At 40.9% G+C, this 10,407-nt stretch overlaps 1 non-coding gene across 1 annotated transcript; it reads left to right on the top strand.

Moving 5' to 3' along the window:
• The first annotated feature begins 492 nt into the window (after positions 1-492).
• trnai-aau lies at positions 493-566 on the top strand. The gene has a single exon. It is a non-coding gene; the product is annotated as a tRNA-Ile (tRNA).
• Positions 567-10,407: the final 9,841 nt, after the last annotated feature.

Raw genomic sequence — 10,407 nt, 5'->3', positions numbered from 1 at the left:
ATAATGGCAGTATGGTCCCACAAGGCAGAGAGGCAGAGCAAGCGAAGGCACTGGATGACAAAAAAGTTAGAGAGTAAGATGAAGCAGCAAATAAGGACTTAAGACAAATGTCTTAATAGGGACAGTGAAAAGAAATTAAGATGGAAGGAAAGAGTATGGGAAGATGTTACATTCAAATAGATCTCCAATGACAAGTGTGGTGCTGGAAAACCTTAGCAGGTCAGGCAGCATCTGAGGAGCAGGAGAACCCACATTTCAGCCATAAGCCTTTCAACTGGGCCTTATGCCCGAAACATCGATTATCCTGCTCTTTGGATGCTGCCTGACCTGCTGTGCTTTCCAGCACTACACTCTCGACTCAGATCTCCAGCATCTGCAGGCCTCACTTTCTCCTTGATCTGCAATAATCTCAAGTTACAGTATGAAAGCCCATATAAGATCTGTGGAGTGATTAAATTCAGGAATTCAGTTGGTCGGTTAGCTCAGCTGGTTGGTCGGTTAGCTCAGCTGGTTAGAGCGTGGTGCTAATAACGCCAAGGTCGTGGGTTCAATCCCCACACTGATCATGTGAGGCGCTTCCGTCGTTAGCAGGGCTGTGTCAGTGTTCGCCGTGGCTTTGGGGTTAGCACGGTGGCTCAGTGGTTAGCATTGCTGCTTCATGGCACTTGGGACCTGGGTTCGATTCCAACCTGAGGCGATTGTCCCTGTGGGATTTGCCCTGTCTGCGTGGTTTGCTCCGGTTTCCTCCCACAGTCCAGTTATGGGCATTGGCCGTGCTAATCTCTACCCAGTTTCATTTTAGTGGGCGGCACGGTGGCACAGTGGTTAGCACTGCTGCCTCACAGCGCCAGAGACCCGGGTTCAATTCCCGCCTCAGGCGACTGACTGTGTGGAGTTTGCACATTCTCCCCGTGTCTGCGTGGGTTTCCTCCGGGTGCTCCGGTTTCCTCCCACAGTCCAAAGATGTGCAGGTCAGGTGAATTGGCCATGCTAAATTGCCTGTAGTGTTAGGTAAGGGGTAGATGTAGGAGTATGGGTGGGTTGCGCTTCGGCGGGGCGGTGTGGACTTGTTGGGCCGAAGGGCCTGTTTCCATACTGTAAGTAATCTAAGTAATCTAATCTAAGAATGCTCAAGGGGCCACAATTAGTAAAGTGCAGCTATCTCTAAGGATTGTGGATTTGGAGGAGAATGCAGAGATAGTCAGGGCAAAGACCATGAAATGAACTGAAAATAAGGAAAATATTTTAAAATCCAAGTATTGCTTAACCAGGAACTAATACAAGTCAGCAAGCATCAGGTTGATGGGTATTTGCGGCTCAAAGTGAGTTAGGACACAAGTAGCAGATTTTTAGACATTGACCTTACAGTGGCCAGGACATGGAAGTTCAGGCACAGGAGTGTACTTTGCGCTCTGAGCTGGAAGTTTCATTTTCAGACGTTTCATCACCATACTAGATAACATCTTCAGTGAGCCTCCAGATGAAGCACTGGTGGTATAGCCTGCTTTCTATTTACGTATTTAGGTTTCCTTGGGTTGGTGATGTCATTTCCCATATTGATGTCATTTCCTATGGTGATGCCATTGCCAGTTCTTTTTCTCGGGGGTGGTAAATGGGATCCAAGTCAATGTGTTTGTTTATAGAGTTCTGGTTAGAATGCCATGCTTATAGGAATTCTCATACATGTCTCTGTTTGGCTTGTCCTAGGATGGATGTGTTGTCCCAATCAAAGTGGTGCCCTTCCTCATCTGTATGTAAGAATACTAGTGAAATTGGGTCAGGTCTTTTTTGTGGCTATTAGATGTTTATGTATCCCGGTGGCTAGTTTTCTGCCTGTTTGTCCAATGTAGTGTTTGTTACAATTCTTGCAAGGTATTTTGTAAATTACATTAGTTTTGCTTGTTGTCTGTAGAGGGTCTTTCAAGTTCATTAGCTGCTGTTTTTGTGTTGGTGGGTTTGTGGGCTACCATGATGCCAAGGGGTCTGAGTAGTCTGGCAGTCATTTCCAAGATGTCTTTGATGTGTATTAAATTAATTGTCCAAATTAAAGAGAAACATAATTGAGTGTTTCAAAAGAAAATGAGCCATGTTTGGGACAAAGTAGTGCATGATGCTCTGAAAATGAAATTGTGGCCTTAGCAATACTATTGGAAGATTATTTCAGAGTCAAACATGACACAAGGGTGACAAATAGCCTCAGATAGTTGTCAGGGAGTGGGCTAAAATCACTGTTCCATAATGAAACCTGTCAATTACTAGCAAGCATCAATGGTCTGGGTGCAGAGAGGAGTGGTTAAGGAGGTAGAGTTAAGGCCAAATATCAGTCATAATCCTATTGACAGGAGGAGGCTCAATGTGTTTAAGTTTCTGCTCCTATTTCTTAAGTTCTTCAACTAGGATGATTATGAAGAAAGTGAGAGATTTGCAAAAAACGCCAGAATAACATTTTATCCCAAGCAGTGGTATAATATCTATGTTGGTTATATGCAGTGCCTGACATTTAATTCCATTGCCAACGAATGACTGATTGTCAGGTACTGTGTATAATAGACATTTAGTCTAATACCATCCATTTCATACAATTCCTAAGACAAATTTCACTCTAATGAAAATTGATGAACACATACGTGCTGCCCAGTTGATGGGCGGCACGGTGGCACAGTGATTAGCACTGCTGCCTCACAGCGCCAGAGACCCGCATTCAATTCTCGCCTCAGGCGACTGACTGTGTGGAGTTTGCACATTCTCCCCGTGTCTGTGTGGGTTTCCTCCAGGTGCTCCGGTTTCCTCCCACAATCCAAAAATATGCAGGGTAGGTGAATTGGCCATGCTAAATTGCCTGTAGTGTTAGGTGTAGGGGAATGGGTCTGAGTTGGTTGTGCTTCAGCAGGTCGGTGTGGGCTTGTTAGGCTGAAGGGCCTGTTTCCACACTGTAAGTAATCTAATCATACATCAGAATGGAGAAATTACTGTATTAGTTTTGGAAGATTAGACCAATGGCACTTTTCTCTTGTAAAGTGAAGGCTGAGATATGATCTGATCGAGCACTTTAAAATTATTAATTGGTCAATAGGGTGCTGACAGAGAAGCTGTTCTGCTTGTCAGAGGTGCCAAAATTAAGGATGATAAATTAAAGATTGTCACTTGTGAAACTAGAACAGTTTAAGAGAAACTTACTGCTACATGGAATGATTGAGTTGAGTACCATGGATATGTATAAGGGGAAGTTAGTTACATACATGAGGGGGAAAGACATAGAATGCTTTGAAACCAAAACAAAATTGTTAAAGAAACTCTGCAGGTCTGGCAGTATCTGTGAAGAGAAAAACAGAGTTTGTCACCTTTGTGACTCAGGATTATTGGACTTGAAATATAAACTTTACGTTCTCTCTACAGATGCCGCCATACTTGCAGAGTTCATCCAGCAATTACTGTTTTTGTTTCAGATTTCCAGCATCTGCAGTTCTTTATTTTATTAGATCGAATGCTTTGTTGATTGGGTTAGGTGAAGTTGGGTGGGAGGAAACTCATGGAACACAACACCAACATGAAGCAATCGGGCAGGATGCTCTACTTGTCTGCTGAGTGAATGCTTTAAATCTATATATTATAGTTAGGAGAAAGTGAGAACTGCAGATATGGGAAAATCAGAGCCGAAAAGCGTGGCACTGTAAAAAGCACAGCAGGTCAGGCAGCACTCGAGAATCAGGAGAGTCAATGTTTCAGGAATCCTAATGTCTGAAACGTTGACTCTCCTGCTCCTCAGATATTGCCTGACCTGCTGTGCTTTTTCCAGCACTGTGCTTTTTGACTCTATATTATAGTTGGCAGGCTTAATTTTCTCATTGCACCTAAAGAGATTTGAATGACATTTGTGTAGTAAATCTTCAGGGCTTTCGTGACATTCTTCACAACCAAAGAACTGTGTTTAAATTAAAGCCATTATTGCCAACTGGACAAAGTTACCCATGGAGTAAATGAGATGAATGAGCAAACATTAGCCCAGAATTCCTTGGACTATCTCATCATGGTTTGTGAAGAGATGTGTCTTCCCTGTACTCTCCCTTCTCTATAACTAACTAGGAGTACATCGGGACACCCCCACGACTTTCCAGTAACAAGGTTGGAAATTTTAACTGAAGAGTTTTGGTCAAGTAACTGTGATTGGTGGGGGCAGGGCATGGGGAAATGTGAAATAAAAATAGAAAATGCCGAAGATACTCAGTGACTCTGGTGTGTCCGGAGACGCAATCAAAAAAAGGAGCAGAGCAGATAATCTGAAATTGTGGAATTCAATATTAAGTTCAGAAGGCTGCAAAGTATCCAAACAAAAGATGAGGGGCTATTTCTTAAAACTACCTTTTGAGACTGACTTAAGTAGTATGGAGAAGCTTGAGGACAGAAAGACCAGAGAGGAAGTGGGACAAGGAATTAAAATGACAGACAACTGGAACCTCATGATCATGTTTCAAACTGAACAAGATGCTTTTCAGAGAATTCATCGAATGCATGTTAATCCTGCCCATGTTGTGAGCAATAAATAAACAATATAAATTGAAAGAAGGACAAGGAAATCACTCTTTCAGTTGAAAGGAATGTTTGGAGACTTGGATTGTGGAAAGGGGGAAATGAAAAGATCAAGTATAACATCTCCTTACTTGGGAAAGTGTCATGGAATGCAACAAAGTCCTGGGGATGATTGAAAAGTAGATACGCCATAGCAGAGGGAACGCTCTGTTCTGAAAGTTGCAAAGAGGAAGATGGGTTTGGTGGTGTCATTATGCTGGAGGCAATGCAAGAATACTGGAGATTGTTATGTTAAATCAGGATGCTGGACAATGAGAACCAAAATATAGCACTGGGAGGGTGAGGAAGAGGTGAGAACAGAATATGGAAAACCGACCAAACAGTGTGAGGGCTTCTCAACCACAATGGGGATAATTCTTGGTTGAGGAAAGGGAAGACATGTTGGAAGTGCCGGTACAAAAATGGCAGTGTCAAAGATGTGACCGTGATAGAGAAATGAGGGGAATGGAACAGAACTCTTACTAAAAATGGGATGTGAGAAACTGCAGTTGAGGTGCTGGGACAGTCAGTCGGGTCAGTGTGGATATTGGTTGATAGCCTAATTTGAGGAATTGAGTTAGTGAAGCTGAGAAAAGGAAGAGAAGAATTGGATATGCACCATGTGTGCAAGGAAAAAATAAAAATTGGAAGCCATTAAATTAAATATTTTCCACTTCAGAATGAGGAAGTGAGTGACATGGCGGCTCAGTGGTTGCCTCACTGTACCAGGAACCCAGGTTCAATTTCACCTTCGGGCAACTGTCCGTGTGGAGTTTGCACACTATCCCCATTTCCTTTAGATGCTTCAATTTCCTCCCACAGTCGAAAGATGTGCAGGTTGAGTGGTTTGGCCACACTAAATTTGTCATAGTGTGCAGGCTAGGTGGGTCAGCGATAAGAAATACAGAATTACATGGATAGGATAGGGTAGGGATGTGAGTTCGGGGAGAATGGTCTCTGGAGGGTTGGTGTGGCCTCACTGGGCTGAAAGGCCTGCTTCCACACTGTAGGGATTCTATAATTCTAAACAGCATCAACACAATCATCATGGAAAAAGAATGAGGGAGGGGACATGAGTGGAACTGGAACAAAGAATGTTTTACATATCTCACAGAAAAATAGCCCTGAATGTTATTTGTACACATTCCCATCATAAAGCACCTTTTATTTAGAGGAAATGGAGTTAAAGGAGAAGTTGATCGATGTAAGAACTAGTTCAGCTATTTTGAGGGAAGAAGGTAGTGGATGGGGATTGGTTACACTCTTGTTTAAGGAAGAAATATACAGAGGAGCCTCGATTATCCAACATTTGATTATCCAAATTTCGGATTATCCGGCAAGATCGCGAGGTCCCAATGCTTGGAAAAACTGTGTCATCCAGCATCTGATTATCCGAACATTTGATTATCCAAACAAAATACTCTCCCTGCGTGTGTCATTTGGATAATCGAGGTTCTTCTGTAGACACCTCAGACCTTTCTGGTGGAGGGTGGAGGAGTAGTGGACACCCATAGTGAGAAGAAAACTATTGGGCCAAGGAGATTGGAAACTGTTAAAGTGACAGAGTCCTACAAGAGTGTCACAATTATAGTTCAACAGAGACTGGACAAGGGGAAAAAAGTAGGTATAGTGGATACAGTTATTGAGGAAAGAAATGTATTTGGCCTTGAAAGGGATGATTTGGTAGAATACTGATCAAATAGCAGAAATAAAATAGATGGCTGAAATTGGGGGTTGAGGGAATAGGTGTGATACATATGTGTTTGCTGGGCTCAAGAAAATCATGACAAAATCTGAGACTAAATCAAGACTCAAGCCCTGCCTTGACCAGGACTCCATTCTTTCTCAAGATAGACCCCAAATCCACTTGTGAGTTATCTGGGATAACTGGTATCCAAGCTGTTTATATCAAAGATTTCCCTGAGTAAAATGATAAAGAAATAATTACTGACAATTTCATGGCAACAACAATCAGATAATGTCCTGAAGATACATAGAAAGATCACATTTCAGGTGACGCATTGTTATTGCTCAGTAGTAAGGTTAGGTTCTATTGAAATCTCATTTTGCTCTTCCCCACTGTTTACATTCTGGGAGTTTCCAGTCCATTTGTGCAAGGTATTTTCTGTATTTAGTTCCTTTAAAAAGTCCCAGTAGGTATGTAATTTGCTATTAAACAAAAAAACTAATCAAGTTTATTTGTGTAGCTGTTTAACTTTTCAACTTATTAAATTCTCTATTGTTTGTGACGTGTTCAGCAGTTCACTTCATATGAAATTATGTTCAAACCTATGTTTGTGTGGAACATTTCTCGCTACCATAGTAAAAGAGACACTTACAAGTACAAAATGAATATTTGTACACTAATACCTCACAACATAACTTTGATCAACTGTTGTTTATATTAGCGATAGAGAGTTAAGTTAAATGGGTACTTCATACTTCACAACTTTGCACAATGGAGGCAGAAGCATCGGATTGGTGGAAATGTCATAGGATTATTAATCCAGGATACTCGGCTAATCTTCGAGGGATATCTTTCAGATTCTGTCAGTGAAATTTGAATTCAATGAAAAATTCAAATAAAAAGCTAGTCTAATGGAAACCATATAGCTGTAGTAATAAAACCTATATAATTCACTGAAACCCTTTTAGGAAGGAACGTTGTCATCATTGTCTGGACTAATTGTGACATCAGACATCAGCAATGTGACTTATTCTTTAACTGCCTCCTGCCCTCTTAATTATTAAGTTCATAATGGCATTATAATTTATAGATGTTCATCTATAATCCTCTGGCATGATAGTAGATTAGATTAGATTACATTACAGTGTGGAAACAGGCCCTTCGGCCCAACAAGTCCACACCGACCCGCCGAAGCGAACCCACCCATACCCCTACATTTACCCCTTACCTAACACTACGGGCAATTTAGCATGGCCAATTCACCTGACCCTGCACATTTTTGGACTGTGGGAGGAAACCGGAGCACCCGGAGGAAACCCACGCAGACACGGGGAGAACGTGCAAACTCCACACAGTCAGTCGCCTGAGGCGGGAAGTGAACCCGGGTCTCTGGCGCTGTGAGGCAACAGTGCTAACAGTAGTAATAGAATATAAAATGATTCTGGGTTACAGTATGAGGCACACAACCCTTGATATCTTTGTTATTAATTTAATCTTGATTCTATGCCATTTGACATCTTTCTTCTTTTGGAGTAAGGATTTTAGTATCCAATTGTAAAACATAAATATATTATATGTATGAGAAACTCAAGATTATGCATTGGTGAAAATGGATACATTCTTGCCTCAAGTATATATTTCTAAAGTATCAGTATACTCAAGCATTTTCTGTCTCACCGAATATATCTTCCCTCACTTCCATCCTTTTGACTGATCTAGATTTGGCTTATTCAGATGATTGAACTTCAAAACCCTTGATTTTCATTACAATCCTTCCACAACCTAAGGAGAAAGTGAGGACTGCAGATGCTGGGGATCAGAGCTTAAAAATGTGTTGCTGGAAAAGCACAGCAGGTCAGGCAGCATCAAAAGAGAAGGAGAATCGACGTTTCGGGCATAAGCCCTTCTTCAGGAATGAGGAAGGTGTGCCAAGCAGGCTAAGGCGATGGAGGAGGCCAAGGACCTGCATGTCCTTGGCGGAGTGGGAAGGGGAGTTAAAGTGTTCAACCTTCTTCAATGTTATTCCCCTCCTTGGCCATTAATCCACTGGCTCTGACATTGATCTTGTATGTTATTCCTCTCCACTCCACTCAAATGAAGTGCTTTCTGAAAATCCCTGCCAAATGTACTTCCCCACACCTTTACATTTCTGTGACCACACCTCTGGGCATCTCTCCTAACATTTCTGTGACACTTGGCCTCCTCTGTACTATTATTGATGTTTGTCCAAAGACCTCATATTCTCATTATGTCATGTCTTTAATCTTTCTCTGCTGAAGGAACTCAGAGTAAATCTGCTATTTTGTTATTATTTTTAAAAGGTTGGCATAAGAATAAAAGCTTACTTCAGATAGTGACACTCTTCCTTCAGTCAGAATATTGTAGGTTTAAGCCTTACTGCAAGACTTATACATATAATCCAGACTAATTGCTAAGATTAGATTTCCTACAATGTAGAAACAGGCCTTTCAGCCCAACAAGTTCACACCGACCCTCTGAAGAGTAACCCACCCAGACTCATTTCCTACATTTACCCCTGACTAATGCACCTAATACTATGGGCAATTTAGCATGGCCAATTCACCTGACCTGCACATCTTTTGGAATGTGGGAGGAAACTGGAACACCTGGAGGAAAGCCATACAGACACTGGGAGAATGTGCAAACTCCACACAGACAGTCACCCGACGTGGGAATTGAACCCAGGCGCTAACCACTGAGCTACCGTGCAGCCCTAAAGTTTGTATTGACAGAGCACTGCATTGCTGGAATTGCAGGTTCTGTCTGTTTACTACCATAGTTCACATAAATAATAAAGATATCATTGAACTTTATGTCCCGATCAAAATCTCCCTTTAAAGACCTCATAAAATCTCTATTATCCAATTATTTCTCCCATTGCTGTTAGTGAGAACTTGTATAGCAATTGATCATTGTCTTTATCTACACAATAACAACCCACAATTCTAGCCGCAAATTCTTTCTTACAAATGGACAAACATATGAACAAAGAATAAATTGTAGGCCACTCAGCCCTTCTAACTTGTTCACCCATTGAATAGGATCATGGCTGATCTGATTTTAACTTCAACTCGATATTTCTGCAGACCTTTGGTAGACTTTCATTCTTATATTCTTCTGCCTTAAAAATATTTTAAGATTCAGCATCCATTGTGTTTTGAGAAGGGGAATTCCAAAGCCACATAATCTTCTAGAGTACTTTTTTCTTCATTCTTGTCTAAAATGAATGACCCTCTATTTTTAAGCCATGACCCAAGTACCTGAAGCTTTTAGTTTCTGCAATAACCTTTGATGTGGTACCTTATAAAATACTTTCTGGAAATCTAAGTACAATGCATCCGTTGGTTCTCCTTTATTCACTGCATAAGCTATTTCTTCAAAGAATTCCAATAAATTAGTTACACAAAATTTCTCTTTGACAAAACCACATCATCTCTGCTTGATTACCTTTAACCTATCTCAATGCCCCAATCATTATGTCTTTAATAATAGCTTTTACCATTTTCCCTATGACAGATGTTAAGCTAACTGGCCTGTAGTTTTCCTATTTCAGGCTTTCCTTCCCTTTTGAATGAAGGAGTTACTTTGTTTTTTCCAGTCTAAAAGAACTTACTCTTTGGAGAATTAAAACCAATGCATCAACTATCTCACTAATTTAAAATTTTAGGATGAAATCTATCAGGACATGAGGTTTGATAACTTGCAGTTCCTACAATTTACTCTGTACTTCTTCACTGATCATTGTGATTTTCTTAAGTTCATCTTTCCTTTTCACTTCCCGGTTACAGGTTTTTATGGCATGTTACTTTAATTTTGTTTAGTGAAGACTTCCCTCCTTGTTTATCTTTTATAATTCCTTGCTGTTTCTCTTATCTGTCCAAGTTCTACCCTGTCACCTATCCTTGCACAATTATATGTTTTTTCTTCGAATTTGATAACTTTTCTAGTTAACCACAGATGGCTGGTCCATCCCTTAAAATTGTCCTTATTTGTTGGTATGCATCCATTCTGCACTTTCCAGAAATATCCCCTTTTTGTTTTATATCTATTGCTGGCAAAGAAAGATATAATGTTCTCACACATAAAAAATCGATCCGCTTCGTCAGAGAGATGTTAGATTTAGTTTATGTGAC

The sequence above is a fragment of the Chiloscyllium plagiosum genome, chromosome 17, assembly GCF_004010195.1.
Source record: "Chiloscyllium plagiosum isolate BGI_BamShark_2017 chromosome 17, ASM401019v2, whole genome shotgun sequence".
Classification (NCBI taxonomy): Eukaryota; Metazoa; Chordata; class Chondrichthyes; order Orectolobiformes; family Hemiscylliidae; genus Chiloscyllium; species Chiloscyllium plagiosum.
The sequence above is the reverse complement of the archived record's forward strand: the minus strand, read 5'-3'. Positions and strand labels throughout refer to the sequence as shown.